General features: G+C 35.3%; 1 protein-coding gene across 2 annotated transcripts in view; it reads right to left on the bottom strand.

Annotated features, from left to right (window-relative positions):
• rims3 (regulating synaptic membrane exocytosis 3) overlaps positions 1-12,502 on the bottom strand; it is a 77,492-nt gene extending 64,990 nt beyond the window's left edge. For both annotated transcript variants that reach the window (XM_061982460.1, XM_061982459.1), the window contains exon 1: positions 12,447-12,502. The gene's annotated coding sequence lies outside the window, so the exon portion shown is untranslated. The remainder of the gene's footprint in view (positions 1-12,446) is intronic.
• Positions 12,503-21,297: the final 8,795 nt, after the last annotated feature.

The raw sequence follows: 21,297 nt of genomic DNA, 5'->3' as shown, positions 1-21,297 counted from the left end.
TTCCGCCCGATTGTAGCTGAGATAGGCTCCAGCGCCCCCCGCGACCCCAAAGGGAATAAGCGGTAGAAAATGGATGGATATATACACACATACATATATATATACATATATACATACATACATACATACATACATACATACATACATACATACATACATACATACATACATACATACATACATACATACATACATACATACATACATACATACATACATACATACATACATATACATACACATATATATATACATATATATATATATATATATATACACACACATACATATATATATATATATATACACATACATACACACACACACATACAACAGGAGTGTTCTGTTGTTTTTGAGGACCAAATGCACAAAACATGTTAGTCAAAGATCCTCTATATGAAAGGAACACTAATTGTTTATACAGCAGGTCCTTAAAAACAGCTGAGTCAAAGATCCTATAAATGACAAGAGTGTCCTGTTCTTTTTGAGGACCTAGTAAAAAAAAAAAAAAAAGATCATATATATATATATAATATATATATATATATATATATATATATATATATATATATATATATATAACATAACAGGACTGTTCTGCTGTTTTTCAGGACCTAGTAACGAAAAATGCTTATCAAAGATCCTCTATATCAAAGCAACACTCGGCTGTTTTAAGGACCTGCTGCAAAACAAAACAAAAACAAAAAAGAATCAAAGATCCTATAAATGACAAGAGTGTCCTGTTCTTTTTGAGGACCTAGTAACAAAAAAAATACTGGTCAAAGATCCTCTATACAACAGGAGTGTTATGCTGTTTTTAAGGTCCTAGTAACAAAAAAATAATAGCCAATAGTCCTATAAATGACAAGACTGTCTCCTGTTGTTTTTGAGGATCTTGTAACAAAAAATACTAGTCACAGAGCCTCTATACGACAGGAGTGTTCTGCTGTTTCTGAGGATCTAGTGCGCAAAATATGCTAGTCAAAGATCCTCTATATGAAGGGAACACTGCCTGCTGCAAAAACAATGCAGGTCAAAGATCATCTTTATAACAGTAGTGTTCTACTATTTTTGAAGACCGACTGCAAAGAGAATGTTAGTCAAAGAGCCTATAAATGACAGAATTGTTCTGCTGTTTTTGAGCCCTGTAGTGCACAAAATAATAGTCAAAGATCCTCTATTGTTGCTAAGAACCTCCTGTTAAAAAAAAGCCCTTATCAAAGATATTCTGTATGACTAGAGTGCTCTGTTTTTAAGGACCTCCTGCAAACACAATGCGATAGTCAAAGATCTTCTATATGGCAGGAAAGAGAAGATGCACGGTAAAAGAGCATTTGAAATGTCTCCAGTGGCAAACACACAAAATTTCAATCAAAGATAGCAAAAAAAGAATAACACGCATGCAATGATTTTGATGAATTGTGTGTTTGTCCTCACATTCCTTTTGAAAATAGGTTAGAAATAAAAATAGATGAATAAAAATAATAAAAGCAGGAGGTTAGAAATAAATAAAAGTAGGAGGTTAGAAATAAAAAGCAGAATGTTAGAAATAAAAAAATAATAAAAGCCAGAATGTTAGAAATAAAAAATAAAAGCAGGAAGTTAGAAATAAATAAAAGCAGGTTAGAAATAAAAATAATAAAAGCAGGAGGTTAGAAATAAAATAAAAGCAGGAGGTAGAAATAAAATAATAAAAGCAAAAAATAATAAAAGCAAGCCAGAAGTTAGAAATAAAAAAATAATAAAAGCAGGAAGTTAGAAATAAAAAATAAAAGCAGGAAGTAAGAAATAAAAAATGAAAGCAGGAGGTTAGAAATAAAAAAATAATAAAAGCAGGAAGTAAGAAATAAAAAATAATAAAAGCAGGTTAGAAATAAAAAATGAAAGCAGGAAGTTAGAAATAAAATAAAAGTAGGAGGTTAGAAATAAAAAAAACAGATGGTTAGAAAATGGATGGATGGATGCAGAAGGTTAGAAATACAAAATAATAAAAAGGAGCAGTTTAGATAAAAAAAAAAATAAAAGCAGAAGGTTAGAAATTTTAAAAAAATATGATAAAACAAGACTAGAGAAATATAAAATAAAGGAAGGAGGTTATAAATAAAAATATAAAAGCAGTATGTTAGAAATAAAAAGAATAAAAGCAGTCGGTTAGAAATAAATAAAAGCAGGAGGTTATAAATACAAATATAAAAGCAGGAGGTTATAAATACCAAAATAAAAGCAGGAGGTCAGGAATAAAAGTGGGAGTGGCTGAAAAGAGAGAAAGTGGGTTAAGAAGAGTGAAGGACAGGACAAGTGGATTTCTGAGTCATGGCTGCCTTCTTGCTGACTAATGCACTTGTGACATCTTCCTGCTCTTGGTGCACGTCACACACCAAACTTTGACCTTGTGTGTGTGTGTGTGTGTGTGTGTGTGTGTGTGTGTGTGTGTGTGTGTGTGTGTGTGTGTGTACGCGCGTGCGTGCGTGCGTGCGGAAGCAAGGCCTTGTCTACAGCACAATGCAAGATGAGATCCAAAGCCCACCACATCATGTGTCACGTGACAATCATTCCCAAACACCAAGAGTCATATTTTTGTCAAACATCTTCAACCTAAAAGTCCACATTCTCATCATATTAAGCCACTTTTCACTGGACAAATACTTTTGAAACTTGTGCACCATGTTGTCAAATAAGTTCATTTTTATTCATCACATTATTAATTATTAATACATCCGTGTTATGGACGTCTTTATTAAAGATGAAATGTGCCACAACAAATATCCAAAGTGAGTTTATTTGCAGTCGCTCCCTAAAAACAGCAGAGTGCTTCTGTTACTTAGAGGATCTTTGACCATCATTGTTTTTTTTGCTGTCGGTGTTACGTTCTGGTGTGGCAGAGCTTGGAACGCGTCTTGACCCCACCGTGCAGAGACGTTAGGCGTAGTGCGGGTAAGAAGTATTCAACAACAAAACGTAGTGCAGCAGGGAAGTGCACCAAAAGGCAAAGTAGACACAGCAAGCATAAGGAAAGTGAAGCTGTATGGAGGTTCAAAGCAAAACAATGTCCAGAGGACTGGAAAATAAAGCATCCTGTTTGCCAATCAGGGACAGGTGAGGAAGCCAGGTGACCAAAAGGAGACAAACAGGACATGGAACTGAAAATAAGAGCGCTGCAAAACACAACTTAGGTCCAAACAGAAGGTCCTTTTGAAAACAGCAGAGTGTACTCCTCATATAGAGGATCTTTGATGGGTATTTTTGCAACAGGTCCTTTTGAAAACAGCAGAGAGCACACTCATATAGAGGATCTTTGATGGGCATTTTTGCAACAGGTCCTTTTGAAAACAGCAGAGAGCACACTCATATAGAGGATCTTTGATGGGCATTTTTGCAACAGGTCCTTGAAAACAGCAGAGAGCACACTCATTTAGAGGATCTTTGATGGGCATTTTTGCAACAGGTCTTTAAAAAAAACAGCAAAGAGTGCACTCCTTAAATATAGGATCTTTGATGGGCTTTTTTGCAACATGTCCTTGAAAACAGCAAAGAGTGCACTTCTCATATAGAGGATCTTTGATGGGCATTTTTGCAATAGGTCCTTAAAAACAGCACAGAACATATTCCTCATATAGAGGATCTTTGATGGGCATGTTGCAACAGGTTCTTAAAAACAGCAGAGTGTACACTTCTCATATAGAAGATATTTGATGGCCATTTTTGCAACAGGTCCTTAAAAACAGCAAGTGCACTTCTCATATAGAGGATCTTTGATGGGCATTTTTGCAGCAGGTCCTTAAACACAGCAAGGAGTACACTCCTCATATAGAGGATCTTTGATGGGCATTGTTGCAACAAGTCCTTAAGAACAGATGAGCGTGCACTCCTCATATAGAGGATCTTTGATGGGCATTTTTGCAACAAGTCCTTAAAAACAGCAGAGCGTGCACTTTTCATACAGAGGATCTTTGATGGCCATTTTTGCCACAAGTCCTTAAAAACAGCTGAGCGTGCACTTCTCATATAGAGGATCTTTGATGGGCATTGTTGCAACGAGTCCTTAAGAACAGCTGAGCGTGCACTTCGCATATAGAGGATCTTTGTTGGCCATTTTTGCAACAAGTCCTTAAAAACAGCCAAGCCTGCACTCATCATATAGAGGATCTTTGATGTATAACAGAAGTCTTCCCTGGCAGAAGCACTTGGCAGTGGTCACACTGGTCTTCTGACCAAGGCAGCCATGTAGACCTCACTAAGACTTCTGCGCTACAAAAACTCACCGTGTTAAAAAAAAATAAAAAATAAAAAAACAGTTTTCAAATAAATAGACATTGTTATTTGTAACTATTCTTAAACGATTTTAAAAAATAAAATACAAACTAAAATATATATATTTTTACCCAAAACCTGTTCTATCCAGACACTTTATTAAATGTTTGTGAAGCATTTTATTCAACAAAAGCACTTTCCTTTGAAGTAATGTAGACATTTATCAGATGTGTTCTATATTTATGGAGGAATTTAGTTAATCAATGCTATTAAAAAGTATTGATTTTGAATCGAGAATCCATTCTGAATGGAATTGTTCCCCCCAGAATGGAATGGTGTGGTGCCCAAAGACTCACCGCCCTGATATGAACTATATTTATAATATTTGGTCCTCATCTCACATGCCAGTCAGTAATTGTGTCAATGCCACATTCCACACCAAAATGCATATAATAAAAAAATACTGTTAATGCTGTCAAATCCTGGTAACTTTTTACAGTCTGTTGTAATGTTGCAGTAAACTTTATTTACAGTATTTTATTGTGGGAAAATACTGTTAATGCTGTCAAATCCTGGTATTTTTTACAGTCATTGGTTGTCATGTTGCAGTAAACTTTACAGTATTGTATTGTGGAAAAATACTGTTAATGCTGTCAAATCCTGGTAATTTTTACAGTCATTGGTTGTCATGTTGCAGTAAACTTTATTTACAGTATTGTATTGTGGAAAAATACTGTTATTGTTGTCAAATCCTGGTAAATGTTTACAGTCATTTGTTGTAATGTTGCATTAAACTTTATTTACAGTACTTTATTGTGGAAGAAATACTGTTAATACTGTCAAATCCTGGTCATTTTCAGTCATTTGTTGTCATGTTGCAGTAAACTTTGATGACAGTATTTTATTGTGGAAAAATACTGTTAATGCTGTGAAATCCTGCTATTTTTTTGTTGTTGCAATTTTGTAATGTTGCAGTAAACTTTATTTAAAGTACTTTGTGGAAAAAATACTGTTAATACTGTCAAATCCTGGTAAATTTTTTACAGTCATTTGTTGTCATTTTGCAGAAAAACTATTTACAGTATTTCATAGTGGAAAAATACTGCTAAAACGGTCAAATCCTGGTACATTTTTACAGTCATTTGTTGTCATGTTGCAGAATTTTTTATTTTTTTTACAGTATTTAATTGTGGGAAAAATACTGTTAATACTGTGAAATCCTGCTATTTTTATTTTTTTTTAGCAATTTTGTAATGTTGCAGTAAACTTTATTTACAGTACTTTATTGTGGAAAAAATACTGTTAATACTGTCAAATCCTGGTAAATTGATTACAGTCATTTGTTGTCATGTTGCAGTCAACTTTGATTAAATTATTTTACTGTGAAATAAGTTTAATTGTTGTGAAATAAATTAATGTTTTGTTTTTTTACAGTCATTTGTTGTCATGTTGCCGTCATTTGTATTTACAGTATTTTATTGTGAAATAAGTACTGCCAATGCTGTCAAATCCTGCTATTTTTTTTCTTTTTAGCAATTTTGTAATGTTGCAGTAAACGTTATTTACAGTATTTTATTGTGGAAAAAATACTGTTAATACTGTCAGATCCTGGTAAATTTTTACAATAATTTGTTGTCATGTTGCAGTAAACTTTATTTACAGTATTTTATTGTGGAAAAATATTGTTAATGCTGTCAAATCCTGGTAACTTTTTACAGTCATTTGTTGTCATGTTGCAGTAATTTGTATTTACAGTATTTTATTGTGAAATAAGTACTGCCAATGCAGTCACATCCTGGTAAATTGATTACAGTCAAGATTGATGACAGTATTTTAATGTGAAATAACACTTTAATTGTTGTGAAATAAACTGATATTGTATTTTTTTTTTTTTTTTTACAGTCATTTGTTGTCATGTTGCAGTCAAGTTTGATTAAAGTATTTTACTGTCAAGTAAACTTTGATGACAGTATTTTATTGTGGAAAAATACTGTTAATACTGTCAAATTCTGCTGTTTTTTTTAGCAATTTTGTAATGTTGCAGTAAACGTTATTTACAGTATTTTATTGTGGGAAAAATACTAATACATTTTTACAGTCATTTGTCGTCATGTTGCAGTCATTTGTATTTAAAGTATTTTATTTTGAAATAAGTACTGCCAATGCTGTCAAAGCCTGGTCATTTTTTCAGTCATTTGTCGTCATGTTGCAATGAACTTTGATGACAGTGTTTTATTGTGGAAAAATACTGTTATTGTTGTCAAATCCTGTTATTTGTTGTTTTTTTAGCAATTTTGTAATGTTGCAGTAAACTTTATTTACAGTACTTTATTGTGGAAAAAATACTGTTATTGTTGTCAAATCCTGGTAACTTTTTACAGTCATTTGTTGTCATGTTGCAGTAATTTGTATTTACAGTATTCTAATGTGAAATAAGTACTGTTAATACTGTCAAATCCTGGTAAATTGATTACAGTCATATTGTTGTCAACTTTGATGACAGTATTGTACTGTGAAATGACAGTTAATTGTTGTGAAATAAACTGATATTGTATTTATTTTTTTACAGTAATTTGTATTTACAGTACTTTATTGTGAAATAAGTATTGCCAATGCTGTCAAATCCTGGTATTTTTCACAGTCATTTGTTGTCATGTTGCAGTAATTTGCATTTGCAGTATTTTATTTTGAAATAAGTACTGTAAATGCTGTCAAATCCTGGTAAATGGATGGATGTTGTCATGTTGCAGTCAAGTATGATGACAGTGTTTTACTGTGAAATGACAGTTTAATGCACTATTGCACCAAGGAAAATTCCTAGTTTGTGAACCCGTTCTCAAACAATGGCAATAAAAAGATTCTGAATTGTTGTGAAATAAACTGATATTGTACTTATTTTTTTACAGTAATTTGTTGTCATGTTGCCGTCATTTGTATTTACAGTATTTTATTGTGAAATCAGTACTGCCAATGCTGTCAAATCCTGGTAAATTGATTACAGTCAAGTTTGGGCGGCATGGCGTAGTGGGTAGAGCAACCGTGCCAGAAACCTGAGGGTTGCAGGTTCGCTCCCTGCCTCTTCCATCCAAAAATCGCTGCCGTTGTGTCCTTGGGCGGGACACTTCACCCTTTGCCCCCGGTGCCACTCACACCGGTGAACTGAATGATGAATGATAGGTGGTGGTCGGAGGGGCCGTTGGCGCAAATTGCAGCCACGCTTCTGTCAGTCTGTGGCTATGAAAGTAGCTTACCATCACCAGGTGTGAATGAATGATTGGTTCCACATGTAAAGCGACTTTGGGTACTTAGAAAAGCGCTATATAAATCCCAGTTATTATTATTATTATTATTATTATTATTATGTTGCAGTCAAGTTTGATTAAAGTATTTTACTGTGAAATAGTTAAACTGATGTTGTATTTTTTTTTTTTTTAATTTTTAACAGTCATTTGTCGTCATGTTGCAGTAATTTGTACTTACAGTATTTTATTGTGAAATAAGTACTGTTAATACTGTCAAATCCTGGTAAATTGATTACAGTCATGTTGTCATGTTGCAGGAATTTGTATTTACAGTATTTTATTGTGAAATAAGTACTGCCAATGCTGTCACATCCTGGTATTTTTCAGTCATTTGTTGCCATGCTGCAGTCAAGTTTGATGAAAGTATTTTACTGTGAAATAACAGTTTAATTGTTGTGAAATAAACTGATGTTGTATTTTGTTTTTTTACAGTCATTTGTTGTCATGTTGCAGTCATTTGTATTTACAGAATTTTATTGTGAAATAAGTACTGCCAATGCAGTCACATCCTGGTACATTGATTACAGTCAAGTTTGATGACAGTATTTTAATGTGAAATAACAGTTTAATTGTTGTGAAATAAACTGATATTGTATTTATTTTTTTACAGTAATTTGTATTTACAGTATTTTATTGTGAAATAAGTACTGCCAATGCTGTCAAATCCTGGTAAATTGATTACAGTCATTTGTTGTCATGTTGCAGTAATTTGTATTTTCAGTATTTTATTGTGAAATGATAGTTTAATTGTTGTGAAATAAACTGATGTATTTTTTCCACAGTCATTTGTTGTCATGTTGCAGTAATTTGTATTTACAGTATTTTATTGTGAAATAAGTACTGCCAATGCTGTCAAATCCTGGTAAATTAATTAGTCATTTGTTGTCATGTTGCAGTCAAGTTTGATGACAGTATTTTACTGTGAAATTACAGGTGAATTGTTGTGAAATAAACTGATGTTTTGTTTGTTTTTTTTACAGTCATTTGTTGTCATGTTGCAGTAATTTGTATTTACAGAATTTTATTGTGAAATAAGTACTGCCAATGCTGTCACATTCTGGTAAATTGATTACAGTCAAGTTTGATGACAGTATTTTAATGTGAAATAACAGTTTAATTGTTGTGAAATAAACTGATATTGTATTTTTTTTTACAGTCAGTTGTCATGTCGCAGTCAAGTTTGATTAAAGTATTTTACTGTAAAGTAAACTTTGATGACAGTATTTTATTGTGGAAAAACTGTTACTGTCAAATCCTGCTATTTTTTTTTTTTAGCAATTTTGTAATGTTGCAGTAAATGTTATTTACAGTACTTTATTGTGGAAAAAAAATACTGTTAATACTGTCAAATCCTGGTAATTTTTTACAATAATTTGTCGTCATGTTGCAGTAAACTTTATTTACAGTATTGTATTGTGAAATAAGTACTGTCAATGCTGTCAAATCCTGGTAAATTGATTACAGTCATTTGTTGTCATGTTGCAGTAAACTTTGATGGCAGTATTTTATTGTGGGAAAATACTGTTAATGCTGTCAAATCCTGCTTTTGTTTTTAGCAATTTTGTAATGTTGCAGTAAACGTTATTTACAGTACTTTATTGTGAAAAAAATACTGTTAATACTGTCAAATCCTGGTCATTTTTTCAGTCATTTGTCGTCATGTTGCAGTGAACTTTGATGACAGTATTTTATTGTGGAAAAATACTGTTAATACTGTCAAATCCTGCTATTTTTTTTTTTTAAGCAATTTTGTAATGTTGCAGGAAACGTTATTTACAGTACTTTATTGTGGGGAAAAATACTGTTATTGTTGTCAAAGCCTGGTAACTTTTTACAGTCATTTGTTGTCATGTTGCAGTAATTTGTATTCACAGTATTTTATTGTGAAATAAGTACTGTTAATACTGTCAAATCCTGGTAAATTGATTACAGTCATATTGTTGTCAAGTTTGATGAAAGTATTTTACTGTGAAATGACAGTTAATTGTTGTGAAATAAACTGATATTGTATTTATTTTTTTACAGTAATTTGTATTGACAGTATTTTATTGTTAAATAAGTACTGCCAATGCTGTCAAATCCTGGTAAATTGATTACAGTCATTTGTTGTCATGTTGCAGTCAAGTTCAATGACCGTATTTTACTGTGAAATAACAGTTTAATTGTTGTGAAATAAACTGTTATATTATTTTTACAGTCATTTGTTGTCATGTTGCAGTAATTTGCATTTACAGTATTTTATTGTGAATTAAGTACTGTAAATGCTGTCAAATCCTGGTAAAAAGGATGGATGTTGTCATGTTGCAGTCAAGTATGATGACAGTATTTTACTGTGAAATGACAGTTTAATGCACGATTGCACCAAGGAAAATTCGTAGTTTGTGAACCCGTTCTCAAACAATGGCAATAAAACGATTCTGAATTGTTGTGAAATAAACTGATATTGTTCTTATATTTTTACAGTCATTTGTTGTCATGTTGCCGTAATTTGTATTTACAGTATTTTATTGTGAAATAAGTACTGTTAATACTGTCAAATCCTGGTAAATTGATTTCAGTCATTTGTTGTCATGTTGCAGTAATTATTTTCAGTATTTTATTGTGAAATTACAGTTTAATTGTTGTGAAATAAACTGATGTTGCATTTTTTCCCCACAGTCATTTGTTGTCATGTTGCAGTAATTTGTATTTACAGTATTTTATTGTGAAACAAGTACTGCCAATGCTGTCACATCTTGGTAAATTGATTACAGTCATTTGTTGTCATGTTGCAGTCAACTTTGATGAAAGTATTTTACTGTGAAATAAGTGAAGTGAATTATATTTATATAGCGTTTTTCTCTAGTGACTCAAAGCGCTTTTACATAGTGAAACCCAATATCTAAGTTACATTTAAACCAGTGTGGGTGGCACTGGGAGCAGGTGGGTAAAGTGTCTTGCCCAAGGACACAACGGCAGTGACTAGGATGGCGGAAGCAGGGATCAAACCTGGAACCCTCAAGTTGCTGGCACGGCCACTCTACCAACCGAGCTATACCGCCCAGTATAATAATAATAATAATAATAATAATAATAATATGCAATAAGCAATAACAGTTTAATTGTTGTGAAATAAACGGATATTGTATTTTTTTTTTCCCCACAGTCATTTGTTGTCATGTTGCAGTCATTTGTATTTACAGTATTTTATTGTGAAATAAGTACTGCCAATGCTGCCAAATCCTGGTAAATTGATTAGTCAAGTTTGATGACAGTATTTAATGTGAAATATTTGAATTGTTGTGAAATAAACTGATATTGTATTATTATTTTTTTACAGTCATTTGTTGTCATGTTGCAGTCATTTGTATTTACAGTATTTTATTGTGAAATAAGTACTGCCAATGCTGTCACATCCTGGTATTTTTCACAGTCATTTGTCATGTTGCAGTCAACTTTGATGAAAGTATTTTACTGTGAAATAACAGTTTAGTTGTTGTGAAATAAACTGATGTATTTTTTTATTTATTTTTTTTTAAAGTCATTTGTTGTCATCCATCCATTTTCTACCGCTTGTCCCTTTTGGGATCGTGAGGGGTGCTGGAGCCTATCTCAGCTGCATTCGGGCGGAAAATGAAATAAACTGATGTTTTATTTATTTTTTTCCACAGTCATTTGTTGTCATGTTGCAGTAATTTATATTTACAGTATTTTATTGTGAAATAAGTACTGCCGATGCTGTCACATCCTGGTAGATTGATTACAGTCAAAATTGATGACAGTATTTTAATGTGAAATAACAGTTTAATTGCTGTGAAACAAACTGATATTGTATTTTTTAACAGTCTTTTGTTGTCATGTTGCAGTAATTTGTATTTACAGTAATTTATTGTGAAATAAGTACTGCCAATGCTGTCACATCCTGGTATTTTTCAGTCATTTGTTGTCATGTTGCAGTCAAGTTTGATGAAAGTATTTTACTGTGAAATAAGTTTTATTGTTGTGAAATAAACTGATGTATTTTTTTTTAAAGTCATTTGTTGACATGTTGCAGTAATTTGTATTTACAGTATTTTATTGTGAAATAAGTACTGCCAATGCTGTCACATCCTGGTAAATTTTTTACAGTCATTTCTTGTCATGTTGCAGTAAACTTTATTTACAGTATTTTATTGTGGAAAAATACTGTTATTGTTGTCAAATCTTGGTAACTTTTTACAGTCATTTGTTGTCATGTTGCAGTAATTTGTATTTACAGTATTTTATTGTGAAATAAGTACTGCCAATGCTGTCACATCCTGGTAAATTTTTACAGTCATTTCTTGTCATGTTGCAGTAAACTTTATTTACAGTATTTTATTGTGGAAAAATACTGTTGTCAAATCCTGGTAACTTTTTACAGTCATTTGTTGTCATGTTGCAGTAATTTGTATTTACAGTATTTTATTGTGAAATAAGTACTGCCAGGGCGGTCACATCCTGGTAAATTGATTACAGTCATTTGTTGTCAACTTTGATGACAGAATGTCACTGTGGGGAACCAAAGTGTCCAGTGGGTGAAAACCTGCTCATGTTTTACAGCCTGCAGTGTCTTCCATCTGATATCATGTCTGGTATCATGTCTGATATCATGTGTGATATCATGTCACACCTCGGCGTGAGCCATGTGCTGAGCAAATAATCGGCTAACGTGTGTCCATCCCTCCCTCACACGCATGCAAGAGACCTTAAGACACAATTTGCCTCCTGTGACAACTTCCAATAAACGAAAAGAGGAACTAAATCAACCATTTTGGCGGCGTTTTGAAGCCCACGTGCAGACGTTGCATCATCATGCAGTGGGGAAATGTTTGCAAAAAGTGCTTTGAATTAAAAACGCATTGCAGCGTCGCGGCGATGGACGTCAACACTCACCGCGAGGAGAGGAGGAGGAGGATGAAGAGGATGATGAGGAGGTCGGAGCTTGTCAGATAATGTGTCCGCGGTGTGTCAGCGGCATGCTGCGGGTGCTTCGTCCGCGGTCCCAAGGAGCGAAGTATACTCGTCTGCAGGGCGCTGCGACTCCTCCTCCGCTTGCTGCGAGGCTGCGTCCAAGGTGGGGTGGGAGGGGGCGCTGTGCTGAGGAGGAGGAGGGGTGGGGGATGGAAGGAAGGAAGAAAAATATAAATAACAGTTAAAATAAATAATAATAATAATAATAATAATGAACATAAAAAGTATGGAAGAAGAGGGAAGAAAATGAATAAATAGAAATTAAAATAATAATTAAAATATCGATACCTAAATGTGTGGTATCATCCGAAACTAATAGAAAGTATCAAACAGAAAAATAAGTGATTTCATTTTTACTTGTTAACTGGATAGAACTTGTCGAAACAGAAAATAAGCAGATGTAGATGAACAATCCATCCATCTTTTCCCACTTATCCGAGGTCGGGTCGCGGGGGCAGCAGCCCAAGCAGGGAAGCCCAGACTTTCCTCTCCCCAGCCACTTCGTCCAGCTCCTCCCGGGGGATCCCGAGGCGTTCCCAGGCCAACCGGGAGACATAGTCTTCCCAACGTGTCCTGGGTCTTCCCCGTGGCCTCCTACTGGTCGGACGTGCCCTGAACACCTACCTAGGGAGGTGTTCGGGTGGCATCCTGACCAGATGCCCGAACCACCTCATCTGGCTCCTCTCCATGGGGAGGAGCAGCGGCTTTACTTTGAGCTCCCCCCGGATGGCAGAGCTTCTCACCCTATCTCTAAAGGGACAGCCCCGCCACCCGGCGGAGGAAACTCATTTCGGCCGCTTGTACCCGTGATCTTGTCCTTTCGGTCATAACCCAAAGCTCATGACCATAGGTGAGGATGGGAACGTAGATTGACCGGCAAATTTTTTACAGTTTGTCCCTCATAATGTTGACAAAATAATATCAATGTTTACTTATATGGCCCTAAATCACAAGTGTCTCAAAGGGCTGCACAAGCATACTTGCCAACCTTGAGACCCCCAAATTCGGGAGATTGTCGTTAAGTATATTTAGGGACCGAGGACCCTATTGAATTTCTAGCGTTTTATGGCAGCACGGTGTAGGAGGGGTTAGTGCGTCAGCCTCACAATACAAAGGTCCTGGGTTCGATCCTGCGCTCAGGATTTTCTGTATGGAGTTTGCATGTTCTCCCCGTGACTGCGTGGGTTCCCTCCGGGTACTTTGGCTTCCTCCCGCCTCCAAAGACATGCACCTGGGGAAAGGTTGATTGGCAACACTAAATGGTCCCTAGTGTGTGAATGTTGTCTGTCTATCTGTGTTGGCCCTGCGATGAGGTGGCGACTTGTCCAGTGTGTACACCGCCTTCCGCCCGATTGTAGCTGAGATAGGCTCCAGCATCACCCGCAACCCCAAAAGGGAGAAACTGCAGAAAATGGATGATTGACCCCCCTTAAACACACACACACAAAAATTGAGATCTAATAAAAAAATTTAAAAAAACCAAAACTCTAAATTGCGCTCTAGCGCCCCCTAGGAAGAAAACAGACAAAACTGCCTCTAACTCCCAGTAGGAATGTCATAGACACATGAAACAAAAACCTCTATGTAGGTCTCACTTAGACCTATATTTCATACACTGACAAACCCCAGCAAAAATCAACAGGAAGTTTGCAAATACTCGGTCCCGGCCATCGCTAATTATAGCTAGAATTCACTTAAATTCAAGTATTTCATACACACACACACATAAAATAAATACTTGCATTTCAGTGTTCATTTATTTACACACACACACACAACACTCCTCTCTACTCGTTGTATTTGAAAGTGCAATGCTTTGCAGCCAGTAGCACAGCCTTTGAAGGAGCATAGGTATGGGCAGTGTAATATTCTGGGTTGGAGTCAATAACCAGGCGAGGTGACGAAGTTACGTCTCTTTACTTCATACTTCAGAACCGACTCCCACACTTGCCGTCAGGGTGCGCAATGCAACGTAAACCGTTGGCCAACCAAAAAGTAACCACAGAACACTATACAGTATAGTGTTCTGTGGTTACTTTTTGGTCGGCCAAGCGGACGTGACGACAGGCTGTCCTCACTCTGGTCCGCACGGACCCGGAGGAGGCGTGCCTTAAGTCCGGCTGGAAATCGGGAGAAAGGTTGTCCCGGGAGAGGCACTGAAATTCGGGAGTCTCCCGGAAAATTCGAGAGGGTTGGCAAGTATGGTCGCGGGGGGTGCTGGAGCCTATCTCAGCTACAATCAGGCGGAAGGCGGTATACACCCTGTACAAGTCGCCGCAAGTCGGCAGGGTTGGGGGGGGCGGGGTTTGGTGGTAGCAGGGGGTGTATATTCTAACATCCCGGAGGAGTTAGTGCTGCAAGGGGTTCTGGGTATTTGTTCTGTTGTGTTTATGTTGTGTTACGGTGCGGGTGTTCTCTCAAAATGTGTTTGTCATTCTTGTTTGGTGTGGGTTCAGTGTGGTGCATATTTGTAACAGTGTTAAAGTTGTTTATACAGCCACCCTCAGTGTGACCTGTATGGCTGTTGACCAAGTATGCATTGCATTCACGTGTGTGTGTGTGTGTGTGTGTGTGTGTGTGTGTGTGTGTGTGTGTGTGTGTGTGTGTGTGTGTGTGTGTGTGTGTGTGTGTGTAAAAGCCGCACACATTATGTGACCGCTGTTTGTATGGAAGAAAAGCGGACGTGACGACAGGATGTAGAGGACGATAAAGACAGTGGCTTTAAGGCACGCCCCCAAAATTGTTATCCGGGTGGAAATCGGGAGGATGGCTGCCCCGGGAGATTTTCAAAAGGGGCACTGATATTCAGGAGTCTCCCGGGAAAATCGGGAGGGTTGGCAAGTATGAACCCAGGACCTTCGTATTGTGAGGCACACGCACTAACCCCTCTATCACCGTTCTGCCTTGTTTACTTACAAGTTTAAAGAAATACGTTTTGCTTGTAAAATTATGACTGGTGTACTTAAAATACGTCACACTAATTACTTGTATAATTGAATCTTTTTCCGCACAAGGTTTTTGGCTGTATTCACTGTACAACTATCTAATATATATTTTATTCTAGTACATTTACACTTTGGTCTTACCAATTGTTTTTTAGTTTGTCCGTCATAATGTTGACAAAATAATAGAATGATAAATGACAATATGTTACTGCATTCACACACTAGGGCCAATTTAGTGTTGCCAATCAACCTATCCCAAGGTGCATGTCTTTGGAGGTGGGAGGAAGTGTGAATGTCTGTCTATCTGTGTTGGCCCTGCGATGAGGTGGCGACTTGTCCAGGGTGTACCCCGCCTTCCGCCCGATTGTAGCTGAGATAGGTTAAAGCAACCCCCGTGACCCTGAAGGGAATAAGTGGTAGAAAATGGACGGATGGATGGATAATAAACAGAAAAAGGGAAGGAATCAAAAAAATATAAATAAATATCCATCCATTTATTTTCTACCACTTGTCCCTTTCAGGATCACAGGGGGTTCTGGAGCCTCTCAGCTGCATACACCCTGGACAAGTCGCCACCTCATCACAGGGCCAACACAGATAGGCAGACAAAATTCACACTCAACCCATATAAAATAATGAGATAATTAAAATAAGAATTTGATGCTTAAATTAACACAAAACTTAGACTAAAATAGGTGTGAATAAATAGACACATTTCATTACATGCATTGTTTTATTATCCAAATTAACCTTTTTTTTTTTTTTTACATATTACAATCATAACTTATGAAATATTCTAAAATAATTGAACAGATACTACTTTTTAATTTTAACCATTTAGTGTACTTAAATATATGAAATACAAATAAAATACAAAAATGATACTAAAACATTAAAAAAAAGCAAGGAAAGAAAGAAGGAAGGAAGCAATAAGGGAAGGCAGGAGGGAAGAAAAATAGAAATAAATAAATTTAATAAAACTTACAATAAAAAAATACACATAAAAAAGGAAGGAAGGCAGGAAGGAACGGGGAAAAAAAATAAAAAATGATGAACTTAAAAAAAAAAAAAAAAAAAAGGAAGTAAGGAGGGAAGAAAAATAAAATAAAATAATGGACAGGACTCAGAGTTAGTGCATGTACCTCACAATACGAAGTTCCTGAGTTCAATCCCGGGCTCTGGATCTTTCTGTGTGGAGTTTGCATGTTCTCCCCGTGACTGCGTGGGTTCCCTCCGGGTACTCCGGCTTCCTCCCACCTCCAAAGACATGCACCTGGGGATAGGTTGATTGGCAACACTAAATTGGCCCTAGTGTGTGAATGTGAGTGTGAATGCTGTCTGTCTATCTGTGTTGGCCCTGCGATGAAGTGGCAACTTGTCCAGGGTGTACGCCACCTTCCGCCCAAATGCAGCTGAGATAGGCTCCAGCACTCCCCACCACCCTGAAGGGAATAAGCGGTAGAAAATGGATGGAAAAATAAAAGCGTTATACTTGTATAACGCGTTTCTACCTTCAAGGTACTCAAAGCGCTTTGACACTATTTCCACATTCACACACACACACACACACACACATTCACACACTGATGGCGGGAGCTGCCATGCAAGGCCCTAACCACGACCTATCAGGAACAAGGGTGAAGTGTCTTGCTCAAGGACACAACGGACGTGACGAGGTTGGTAGAAGGTGGGGATTGAACCAGGAACCCTCAGGTTGCTGGCACGGCCACTACTGCCAACTGCGCCACGCCGTCCCCCAAATATATATATTTTTTAACAATTATAATAAAAAAAGGAAGCAAGGAAAGGGGGGGGGGGGGTGAATACAATCAAAAATATATAAGAATAATAAACAAAAAAGGAACAAACGAAGGAAGGAAGGGGGGAAGAAAAAAAAATAAAAAAGGTTGAAAAATAATAAGTAAATACCGGTAAGCAAGGAATGAAGGAAGGAAGAAAGGAAGGAAATACATATAGATAAAATACATTTTTAAATAAAACAATATCTATACAAACAAGGAATGAAGGCAAATATGAAATTAAATAAAAAGGAAAGAAAGAAGGAAGAAAAGTGAATGAATGGTATACAACTAAAAACAATCAAAAAGGAAGCAAGAAAAAAATAGAAAATGAAATATAATAATGAGGAAGGAAGGAAGAAAGGGGGAAATAAAAAAATGAGTTAAATTCAAATTAAAAAATAAACAAAAAAAAGGGAGGGGAAAGAAAAAAATTACAGTAAATACAAATTTAAATAATGAACATAAAAAAGGAATGGGAGGAAGGGGGAAAGAAAAAATACAATTTAAATACAATTTTTTTTTAAAAAGAAAAAGGAAAGAAGGAATGAATGAGGAAAGAAGAAAAAAGAAAAAGGAAACAAGAAAGATGTCAGTGTTGGTGACGAACCCCAAGATGCAGAGAAGGCAGGATTTGTGCGGAAAAACAATTTAATGTCCAAAATAAATGTCAAACACAAACCAGGAACTAGGAATAGCCTAACTGAAAACAGGAACCAGCAAACAGAAAAACTGGAAACAGCTAACGGCTAACAAGATAACACGAAACAAGGAGCTCGGAGACAGCAAACTGTAAATACTAAATAGTAGTGATGGGTCCGGCAACACCGATGCATCGGCGCATGCGTCGAGCTCATAGAGCGAAACCCTGTGTCGGTGCGTGTACCGCTTTTAGAAAATCACGTGACCGATCATGAGCTGTTTTGGTCACGTGACCGATACGCGAACTGTGTCGCACTGACGCCTCCTCTGTGCCCTGTGAGCGGCTCTTTTCTACAGCCGGAGAAATAATAACTAAGAAGAGAAAGCGTCTAAAATTGAATACGTTGGAAAAACTGTTGTTTTTTTTAATAAAAATGTGTAAAAATAGATAAATAATATTTTCCAGGTCCACAAGCAACCTCATTCACAACACGTTCTCTTAGATTTCCATTTTATGATACATGTTCACATTATTTATTGACTGTATCTAAAAAAGACAAAAAATATATTTTTATTTATATGAAGTTATGAAATAATCCTAAATGAAATACAATGACTTGGTTTATATTATTGTATATACTAGGTCAGTGGTTCTCAACCTTTTTTCAGCAATGTAGCCCTGTGAATTTTTTTTTCATTCAAATACCCCCTAATCAGAGCAAAGCATTTTTGGTTGAAAAAAAAGTAAAATACAGCACTATGTCATCAGTTTCTGATTTATTAAATTGTATAACAGTGCAAAATATTGCTCATTTGTAGTGGTCTTTCTTGAACTATTTGGGAAAAAAAGATATACAAATAGATAAAAACTTGTTGAAAAATAAACAAGTGATTCAATTATAAATAAAGATTTCTACACCTAGAAGTAATAATCAACTTAAAGTGCCCTCTTTGGGGATTGTATTAGAGCTCCATCTGGATTCATGAACTTAATTCTAAACATTTCTTCACAAAAAAAAAAATCTTTAACATCAATATTTATGGAACATGTCCACAAAAAATCTAGCTGTCAACACTGAATATTGCATTGTTGCATTTCTTTTCACAGTTCTTTTTGACAGACATTTTAGTGACAAACCTGAGCTTGTGCTTCACGGAGTTTATGAACTTACATTCATATTTTGTTGAAGTATTATTCAATAAATATATTTATAAAGGATTTTTGAATTGTTGCTATTTTTAGAATATTTAAAAAAAATCAGGCATACCTTCAAGTACCCCCAGGGGTACGCGTACCCCCATTTGAGAACCACTGTACTAGGTCATAAAATCAGTGTCAGTTGACCCCCATTTGAGAACCACTGTACTAGGTCATAAAATCAGTGTCAGTTGAGTCGGTCCATAGGTTGCCTGTAGGGATTTTTAATGTCCAGCAGATGTCAGTATTTAGTGACACAGTATCGACACAGTATCAATACAGTTTTGCAATGTGTCGAAACGCTTCATGAGGCCTCATCAACCCATCACTACTAAATAGCAATTAGGAACTAGAAAACAGGAACAGCTTACCGCACACAAAGACATGGGCAAGTATCGGCGACAATACTCCAGCACAGACTGGCCGGCTGGCAAGGCAGGTTTAAATAGCATCTGGCTGATTGACACCAGGTGTGGCCAGGTGCCAATCAGCCGCAGCTGAGGGAACACAGCGCTCAGGGAGACAAGCAGGAAACAACCAAAATAAAAGCGCTGACAGGAAATAAAGAGAAACAGAGGAAAAACTAAAACATAACCAAACTGTCAGGGACAAGCCTAACAAAATAAATAAATAAAGAAAGAAAGAAAGAAAGAAAGAGGGGATGAAAAATAAATAAATAAATAAATACAATTAAAATTAAAAATATAATTATCAACATAAAAAGGAAGGAAGGAACAAAGGAAGGAAGGGGCAAATAAACAAATACAATCTAAATTTAAATTACAAATAATAATAATAATAATAATAATAATAAACGTAAAAAATGAAGGAAGGAAGAGATGAAAAAATAAATAATATCAAACATAACAAGGAAGAAAAGAAGGAAAGGGGAAGAAAACAATGAAATAAAAATTAAAAAAAGAAACATAAAAAAGGAAGGACTGAAGGAGGGGGGAAAATAATAAAATAAAAATAATAATAATAATAATAAACATAATATGAATAACAAGAATGAATAAATAAATAAAATTAAAATTAAAATAAATAAACATAAAAAATGAAGGAAGGAAGGAAAGGAAGGGGGAGGAAGAAATAAATAAAAATTTAAATATCCATCCATCCATCCATTTACTACCACGTGTCTCTTTCGGGGTCGCAGGGGGTGCTGGAGCCTATCTTAGCTTCATTCGGGCGGTAGGCGGGGTACACACTGGACAAGTCGCCACCTCATCGCAGATGAGAATAATAATAATTATAATAATAATTAATAAAATTAAAATAAAAAATAATAGTAAACCTAAACAAGGAAGGAATGGAAAAAGGAAGGAAGCAAGGAAGGAAGAAAAATAAATTAGTCAACAAAAATTTTAATTTTTTTTTTTTAAATAACTAAAGGAAGGAAGGAAGGAAGGAAAGATGGAAGGTAAGAAGAAAGAAAGAAAGGAAGGAAGAAAAAATAAAACTACAAATTTAAAATAAAATAGCAATAAAAAAAGAAAAAAGAAAGCAAGGAAGGAAGAAAGGAAGAATACAAGTGAATTCAAATAAATACAATTAAATAAAAATACAAATAAAGAAATTCAGGAAGGAAAGAAAACAAAAATACAATAAAAATACAAATTTAAAGAAATTTAAAAAATAGAAATAAAAACAGGACGGAAAGAAGGAAGAAAAATATAACTATTTTTAAAATGTTTAATAGATTTAAAAATAAAACAATAATAAAGAATAATACAAAAAAGGAAGAAATTAAGAAAAATATAAAATAAATACAAATAAAACAATACAAATCAAAGGAAGGAAGGAAAGTAGGAAGAAAAGTTAAATAAATAAATACAATACAATTTAAAAAAACTATTAAAAGGGATGGGATGAAGCAAAGAAGGAATAAAAACAAACATTTAAAAACTAAATTAAAAAAAAAGGAAACATTATGTTTGAATAATTACAAATATAATTATAAAAAGAAAACAAACGAAACATAATTTTTTTTTTAAAGGAAGGAATCCGTGGGTCTGCAGCAGGGTGGACAGTTTGTGCATGTCCGCTTTGAATGTGCCACAATAAAAGGACACAGCTGCACCGCCTGAATCCACTTAAGTTGAAAGGTAAATAATTATATGCGTTACCTTCTTTTGACCACATGAGGGCAGCAGAGAGGAGCCGTGATACATTTACCGGCCTAAACA

The sequence above is a fragment of the Nerophis lumbriciformis genome, linkage group LG21 (genome assembly GCF_033978685.3).
Source record: "Nerophis lumbriciformis linkage group LG21, RoL_Nlum_v2.1, whole genome shotgun sequence".
NCBI classification, from domain to species: Eukaryota; Metazoa; Chordata; class Actinopteri; order Syngnathiformes; family Syngnathidae; genus Nerophis; species Nerophis lumbriciformis.
Note: the sequence above shows the minus strand (reverse complement) of the source record. Positions and strands in the feature narration are given on the sequence as shown.